The 8,271-nt window shown below is 48.2% G+C and overlaps 1 non-coding gene across 1 annotated transcript; it reads right to left on the bottom strand.

Annotated features, from left to right (window-relative positions):
• Positions 1–7,308: 7,308 nt before the first annotated feature.
• TRNAN-GUU (transfer RNA asparagine (anticodon GUU)) lies at positions 7,309–7,382 on the bottom strand. The gene has a single exon. It is a non-coding gene; the product is annotated as a tRNA-Asn (tRNA).
• Between the last annotated feature and the right edge of the window lie 889 nt (positions 7,383–8,271).

Consider the following 8,271-nt stretch of genomic DNA (forward strand, 5'->3'; position numbering starts at 1 on the left):
AGGAAAACCTTTAAAGGAAAGAATTCATTCAGTTTTGGATGCGTTCCCTTTCCTGGGTGATCAGAAGATAGGGTTTCCTAGCCGGGAAGGCAAAACATCTGTGATCGTGGGAACTGTAATCACTGATGTGCATGTCCAGGAAGTGCATGAACAAGGTGTGTGCTCTGTGAGTGAGCAGCTGCACCCGGAGTCGTACCCGCAAGGCCAGGGAGCAAGATCCTCACCTTTGACCAGCTGACCCTGGACTCCCCTAAGGGCTGTGGCACTGTCCTCTCTGGTCCTCTCCAGGTTGGAGAGAGGTGTACAGGCATTTCAGCAAGACCCCAGGAACCCTGCATAGCCACCCCAAACCCTTTGTATACTCCAAGGGCTGGAAGTTCGAGCGCACCAGAGGCCAACCGTAGCTACAAGAACTAACCCCGACTCTACTTTGCTATTAAAAAGATTTTGGATGCTAAAAAAAATAAAATTGGATGCATTGAGTGTAAGATCCCTATTAGACTTCCAAGTGGGGAGAATAGGAAAGTGGATCTACAGTACTGGGGCTCGAGAGGGGACCGCTGGAGACAGCCATCTAGGAATGATGGGTGCGCAGATCCTATTTGATGCCATGATGTAGTGCGTGCCTGCTAAGTTGCTTCAGTCATGTCCGACTCTGCAACCCTATGGACTGCAGCCCGCCAGGCTCCTCTGTCCATGGGATTCTCCAGGCAAGAATACTGGAGTGGGTGGCCATGCCCTCCTCCAGGGAATCTTTCCAACCAACCCAGGGATTGAACCCACATCTCTTAGGTCTACTGCATTGACAGGCAGGTTCTTTACCACCAGTCCCACCAAGAGAGCGGGGTCATTTAGGGAGTTAAAACAGCTCTGGGGAAAGAAGAGGGGCGGCTAAGAGGAAAACCAGATGAGTCGTGTCCTGAAAATCAAGGGAAGAGCTGTCAAGGGAAGGCTGCCGACTTGCCAGGTGCCGCTGAGCAGTAGAGAAACATGAAGCCTGAGACCTGACATTGGCCTCGGTACCAGGGACGCCCTTGGTAACTTTGCCAGGACAGTTAAATGCAGCTGTGAGGACAAGAGTGAATGGGTTCAAGCGAGAAGGGACGGTGAGAAAGGGCAGATACACATCCCATTCTTTTGAACCATTTGCTTGACACCTGGTGAGGGAATGCAAGGTCAAGGGTTTTCATGTTTTTAAGATGGAAGATGTTAGCACATGTTTAAGTGAGAGCCCAAGTGTTCCAGAAAGACAAATGTATGTTGTAAATGAGAGAAGGTACAATTGCAGGAGCAGATTTCTCTGGGACAAGATCCAAGATCGGAAGAGGGTGTGACCCGAAGAGCTAGAAGAGTTTATCCATTTTAGTACCAGGGAAAACAAAGTATATAGGTACTGTCATCAGAAGATTTGAAGATTCGGGGATAAGGAAGGTCTTGTGATTCTTTTCTCGAGACAGTAAAAGCTGCGGGCCTGAGGGGAGAAAGAGTTGAAGATGGAAGAAGAGATTTGAGTCTCTGGTGCTAAATGAACAGGACCATGCAGTAGGCTCACTAGGCAGTGCTCAGAACCCTCCAGAAGTCTACGGTTGTAAACTCTACTGAGACCAGCTAAAATATTTGTCTATTTTTCTCCAATTGTGTGTGTGACTCGGGTGCAGGACTGAGAGAGTAGATGGGAAATTAAAGAGTTAGCTGAAGTTAGAGGCTTTGTCAGACAAACTGGACACAGAAGAGAGAGGAGTTCAGGTTTTAGGCAAGAAAATGATTATAGTAAAGGATGAAGAGGGAGGATTAGGAGGGACATGGGATAAGGGATGGTCATTCAAAAAGTGGTGGCGGACCTCCACGGACTGGAGGTGGGTTCAGAGAATGCCGGAGTGGGACTCATGGAGCTGGTTAGAAAGTGGTGTGCTTGAACCTGAGCTTTCAGACAGTGCACTGACCTGTGATGACAGGGTCTGAAGGATGACAAGGGGGGTGCAAGGCCAAGGCTGGGTGAGGAGCTGAGGAAGAGTGAGGAGACACAGGACCCAGGAGGCCAAGATGGTGTGTGGACAGTCTCCAGGTGGTAAAGGCATCTAAATGGTAGGCTGTCTTTCTGGCCCTCTGTTGCTTTTTGCCTCCGGGAGATCCTCACCCCACTTTCTCCCAACCATGTTCCCTCCAGAAGCACAGAAGAGACACAGGTGGCTGACAGGCACACCAGGACATTTCTGGGTAAAGCAGACCCACAAAAGACACTTATATAAATAACTTCTTCACAACAGCCAAGTGCCAAAGTGACAAGGAATCTGCAACTGGAGAAGTTTAATCAGGAGATTAAATGTAACCAAGAAGCAAGAGGTCATTGGGAGAAAAGAGGCTCCTATGAAATACTTCAAATCTCAAAATGAAAATGCGTTTTCTGTTTAGTTACTGCAGGCACTTAATAGCCGGGTCAAGCACCCTTCTTGCCAGTTTTCTCTTTATTATAACCTTCCCGCTGGATTTGGAGGCAGAAACGATCTAAATATGCTGAGAAGTTCAAGTGTGTCTACAGCTCACCTGATATTTAAAGCTCCCCCAAGGCCCAAGACGATGTAAGCCTGGCCTATTCAGAAGGATGGAAAAATGTTTGAGCTGTAATCTGGAGTCCCACGGATACAGACCTTGTCATTACCGTAAAGCATCTCTGTGGATGGTCATTAATGGAAAAATTCTATCTTTAAAACTTTAATTCTATATTGAGTTCTTATCCATAGCAGACTGTCACCTCTGTAGTAGTATTATAGTGAATTCCAATTATCAGGTCAGCCTATATATGCTAGTAAAGTGACTATATTACATAATTAAATACAAACTATCATTACACTCAACATGTGCATATAATAATCTATGCTGTACTTTTTCAGCTTATTACTAAGGCAGTTGAGGATATCCTTATTTTAAAGTGTGTATTTGATTTACTTATTTCAGAATAACTACTTTGAGTCATCTTTGACAGACAATAGTTTTTGGTTTGCTTTTACTGCAAAAAAAAAAAGCTCAATTCCTATGAGAGGGTGACTCATGACAGCAAATATGACAGTTTGCTGGGAGTGATTAAAGTAACTCCTAAGGAAAGAAATGTAAATTGGTATCTGGTGAGACTGCAAGGAGATCCAACCAGTCCATTCTAAAGGAGATCAATCCTGGGTGTTCATTGGAAGGACTGATGCTAAAGCTGAAACTCCAATACTTTGGCCACCTCATGCGTCGAGTTGACTCACTGGAAAATAATCTGATGCTGGGAAGGATTGGGGGTGGGAGGAGACGGGGACGACAGAGAATGAGATGGCTGGATGGCGTCACCGACTCGATGGACATGAGTTTGAGTGAACTCCGGGAGTTGGTGATGGACAGGGAGGCCTGGCATGCTGTGATTCATGGGGCTGCAAAGAGTCGGACACGACTGAGCGACTGAACTGAACTGAATGGTATAAATCCCTACAGAAGGGACCCTGAAAGCCTCAGTATATTAAAGCCCTTCGCAGAGTACGTCCAGTGGTTCCAGAGTGTTAACAATAAAGTATGCATGCTCAGTCATGTCTGACTCTTTGTGACCCTATGGACTGTAGGTAGCCCACTAGGCTCCTCTGTCCATGGAATTTCCCTGGCAAGAATACTGGAGTGAGTCACCATGCCCTCCTCCAGGGGATCTTCCTGACCCTAGGATCGAACCCGCCTCATCTCCCGCATTGGCAGGCAGATTCTTTACCCCTGAGCCATCTGGGAAGCCCCAACAATAAAACATTAAGTGTTAAAACCTCAAGACAGCTCTTTTTGTCTCAAGTCCTTTATTACTAATTTTACAAATGTACTTAATTTCTCAGCAAGAAAAAAAAAAAGAAACTGGCTTCTCTTTGTGACTTGTCAATACTATTAGACTCTTCTAGTTCTTTGTGTTACCTTAAAATCTTCAGTTTAGTAACTTTTCCATACCTAAGCATTTTGGATTTGACATGCTTTATGACTTTTATCAGTAATTAGAATACAAATTGGATAAAATACAAAACAGGGCCAAGAACCTACTGCAGAGGCTCTGTGACTCCCTTGGATGCTGTAAATAAAAATTTCCCAGTGAATGTGTACATTCTGCGGAGAAGAGCTTTAGCTTCCCATTCAGATTTTCACAGGGCTCTGTGAAACCCCAAGTGGTCTGCTGGAAACTATCTTAAATAAATCAAAGTGAAAGTGCAAGTTGTTCAGTCGTATCCGATTCTTTGTGACCCCATGGACTATACAGACCATGGAATTCTCCAGGCCAGAATACTGGAGCAGGTGGCCTTTCCCTTCTCCAGGGGATCTTCCCAACCCAGGGATCGAACCCAGGTCTCCCACACTGGAGGCCAATTCTTTACCAGCTGAGCCACCAGGGAAGCGCATCTTAAATAAATGAAGTTAAACTTTTTTTAAAAAAAGATTGTTTCTGAGACTAGGTTCTCAATGAACTTCATGGTGGTGAACTGACCACAGGTTAGATAAGCTAAAAATATGGACAATTTAAAATTTTTTTAATTTCAAGTTTTCTTTAAGAATCCTCCAAAGTTCCACATCAAGCAAAGGCATCACCATTTTTCTGGGTCCCCCAGGCTTTGACCCTAAAGGAAATCAACTTTGAATATTCATTGGAAGGACTGATGCTGAAGCTGAAGCTCCAATACTTTGGCCACTTGATGCGAAAAACTGGCTCATTGGAAGACCCTGAGGCTGGGAAAGAGGGAGGGCAGGAGGAAAGATGGAAGGCGGGAGGAGAAGGGGACGATAGAGGATGAGATGGTTGGATGGTATCACCAATTCTATGGACATGAGTCTGAGCAAACTCCAGGAGATAGTGAAGGACAGGGAAGCCTGTGTGCTGCAGTCCATGGCATCACAAAGAGTCAGACATGACTTAGGGTCTGAACACAACAAGCTTTAAATGTGGACTTCACCCTCACACTTCCCTCCTGTTTCCGTTCCAAAGTTTCAACCAGTCTTCCCTTGAATTCATCTATGCCTTCTTGCCTTTACTCACCTTAGCCCAGAGCCTCAATGCTTCTCCTTTGAAACATAATTGCGTCTCAGCTGTTCTCTGACCTCTTATTTCTTATTGATGGCTGTTGTCAGCCTGACCACCAAAAGTAGATTTCCTTCTGTCCTAAAACAGAGACCTTTAACAGTGACTCCTTTACAGAGTCAAGCCCAGCCTCTTCCCTCAGTCTTCAGGGCCCTTTTACAAGCTAAGAACATTTTCACTGCACCCTAAGTACAAATAGCCCACCCATAACCCCCACCACCCCCTCATCTTGTCCTGAAATCTCCCCAGCCTAAAATGTCCCTCCCCTCCCTTGTGCCCTGTCCAGATCTTTCAGGGTCATTACAAGTCCTCCATGAAGACAGTTCAGCCCATCTAAGTTGACTTCTTTCTTCAGGGCCAGGGAACATTTTTCTGTGTTCCTCATGCTGACCCTTGGCCATATGCATTTTTATGTGACGGTCGGCCTCTATGAACCACGTACCCAGGAAGGCAGGGATGGCTCTGGTCCTGAGTGTGTGCCATGGGACAGGCCTGTGCTAGGTGAGTGAGCAGCATGAATAAAGGCATGGTTCCTCCTCTAAAGAGATTACGGTCCCGTTCAGGGGACAAGTAACTCCCTGGTTGCAGGGTGCTATGATGAATCGTGGAGGACGGGCGTCTATATCAGATGGAGGCAGTGTCAGGGGAGGCTTCCCCAGGGGTAGCTTCTCAGTAGATGTGACCCAGGTAAGCAGAGATGGGGGAGGGCACGCTGGGCAGACACCTGGCCAGGAAGAGGGTGTAAGGCAGACTGGACCTTTCAAAGAACTTCTGTTAAGTGCTTATAACCTTTAAAAGATTTCATGCGGAAACAGGGTGAAGGGAATCCTCTGGATCCTAAAATGATCATTAATATGGTCTCTTCCTTCGAGGAGCTTAGAGCCTAGTGTAAATATACTCAGCTTCAAAGTGGAAGGATCCGTCACTTCAGTTAACAGCAAATATTACAGCTTCTTCATCTTGAAATGTGAGACTCAATTTGTCTGTAAATAAACTTATGACACAATTCCACCTCCACCCCGCCATTCTCTTGTTTCCACTGTAAGCTATCCTGAAGTGTAGGTGAAAGTCTGGAATTTCCAGGAGCTTCAGAAAGGCTCCTATCTAAGAACAATTGGGTGGGTCGGGGGTTAGGGGTGGGGGGGGAAGGGGATGGGCTACTGTTATTCTGTCCGGAATTCCACCAAAAGTGCAGTGTTGTGTCTTCTTCCTGAGGGCTCCTAACAAGGCAGTAGAGGATATTTTATCATCAACAGTAACTTGATAAATAGTTGCCAGCCAGCATTTGCCAAAGTATTCCCTAAGAGACACCCTAGTGAGATAGTTTAACGATTCCTTCTTCTGGGTCTCTAAAGTCTATACATGGTAGGTACATCTCAGAGAAAAAGCACCTACCTACTAAGCACCAGGTGACCTCAATCTTGGCAGGAATGAATTACAGCCTCATGTTATATTGTCATGTGGTTCCCTATCTTTATAGAAAATCGTATGTATACAGTGACATAATGTCAATTATTTCTCAATAAAATCAGGAAAAAACAGGAAATCGCGTGTGAATCGTCTGCTTGAAAAATATTTGCGTCTTCTATGAGATGAGTTGAAAACACGTCGTAGGAGATTTTTTCACAGGAACCTCTACACTTTCTAATTTCCGGAAAAATTCAGGTGGGAGTCTAAACAAAGTGAACAGTTAAGGCCTTTGCCTAGATTGGAGTGCTGAGTCCAAAAGCTAGATAGAACACAGCTTAATTCAGCCCACAATGGCTTGGAATGAATTGTGCCTCCACAGTCTGAGATGTCTCCTCTTGCCTGTTTGCATCTGCACGGCTCCTCCAATCTTTCTGGCTGCACATAAGGCAGAACTGCATAACCACTTTGACTTTAAGGTGGTATCAGGTTTTCCTAGAGAAACCAATTCATTCACCTGCCAATGAGCAACTGCGTGTTTGGGGTTTGTTTCTGCCATTGCAGTGTCTGCTGTTGATGAACAAGGTCAGGCAGGACTCCTGGACCATGGGTGCACATTTCCCCCACATATTCGTTTGAACTAGAATGAGCAAACCACGCCGCAGCAGCGTCGCTCTAGGATTCACCGGCACCGAACACCATTAACTGGAAGTAGTCTTCCTCTGTCCTAGAAGCGTCGCAGTATCGTACTCTTGCTCCATTAAAAAATCTCCCTGTTGCCATTTTAAAACGAATTTTCCCGTAGAGGAAAAACAGAACGCTGCCGTCCCTGGGTGGGCTCGAACCACCAACCTTTCGGTTAACAGCCGAACGCGCTAACCGATTGCGCCACAGAGACCCAGCTACTGGGGCTACGCTGCGGTGTGTACAGATTTCCGCGGCCGCAGCGGCTCCCTAGCTGCCCGGGGCGTCGCCGCGCGGGCACCTCCGAGAAGCGCGCCGAAGAGGCGGCGGGAGGAGCCGGGCGGCAGGCGGACGTTCGGGCGGAGCCGCTGGGGCTCCTCGAGGGGCAGGGCGCCGCCCGCAGACCCCGCCCCCGCAGCCGGCCCCGCCCCCGCCCTCCCGTGAGCCGGCCCCGCCCCCCGGAGCCGGAGCCGGCCCCGGCCCCACCTCCCGGAGCTGGCCCCGCCCTCCCGTGAGCCGGCCCCGCCCCGGCGGCTCCGGAGTCTGCCGCGTCCCGTTCCCTCTCCCTGTGCGGGCGGGAAGGTGGCGGCCGCGCGCGGTGACCGTGACCGCGACCCCGGCGACAGGGCGCCTGACCGCGGGGGCTGGACCGGGTGAGGTCGCCCGTGCTCCCTCACCGGAGCTGTGAGAGGAGCATGGAGGTCCGTGCGGACCCCAGGGATGGGGGGTGGTCACATCCCTCAGCCCTACCCCTAACTTTAGGGTCGTGGTTCTCAGCCTTGGCGTGCTTTCTCCTTCTCCACGGGAAATTTTGCCCCCCCCCCCCAATTATGACACCACTGATCCGTGGTGTGAATTTGCCATATGCACTTCTGTGTTTGGTGCATGGAAAGATTTTTCCACCTGCAAGAACCACTGTTTGCCCTCTTTGGGTTGCGGGGGAGGCTAGGGACCGCGCTGAGAATGCATGGTTTGGGGGACATCAGTTCAGTTCAGTCGCTCAGTCGTGACCGACTCTTTGCGACCCCATGAATCACAGCACGCCAGGTCTCCCTGTCCATCACCAACTCCCGGAGTTCACTCAAACTCATGTCCATCGAGTC

This window comes from Moschus berezovskii, chromosome 13, assembly GCF_049115385.1.
Source record: "Moschus berezovskii isolate FMDL1 chromosome 13, NW_MosBer_1.0, whole genome shotgun sequence".
NCBI classification, from domain to species: Eukaryota; Metazoa; Chordata; class Mammalia; order Artiodactyla; family Moschidae; genus Moschus; species Moschus berezovskii.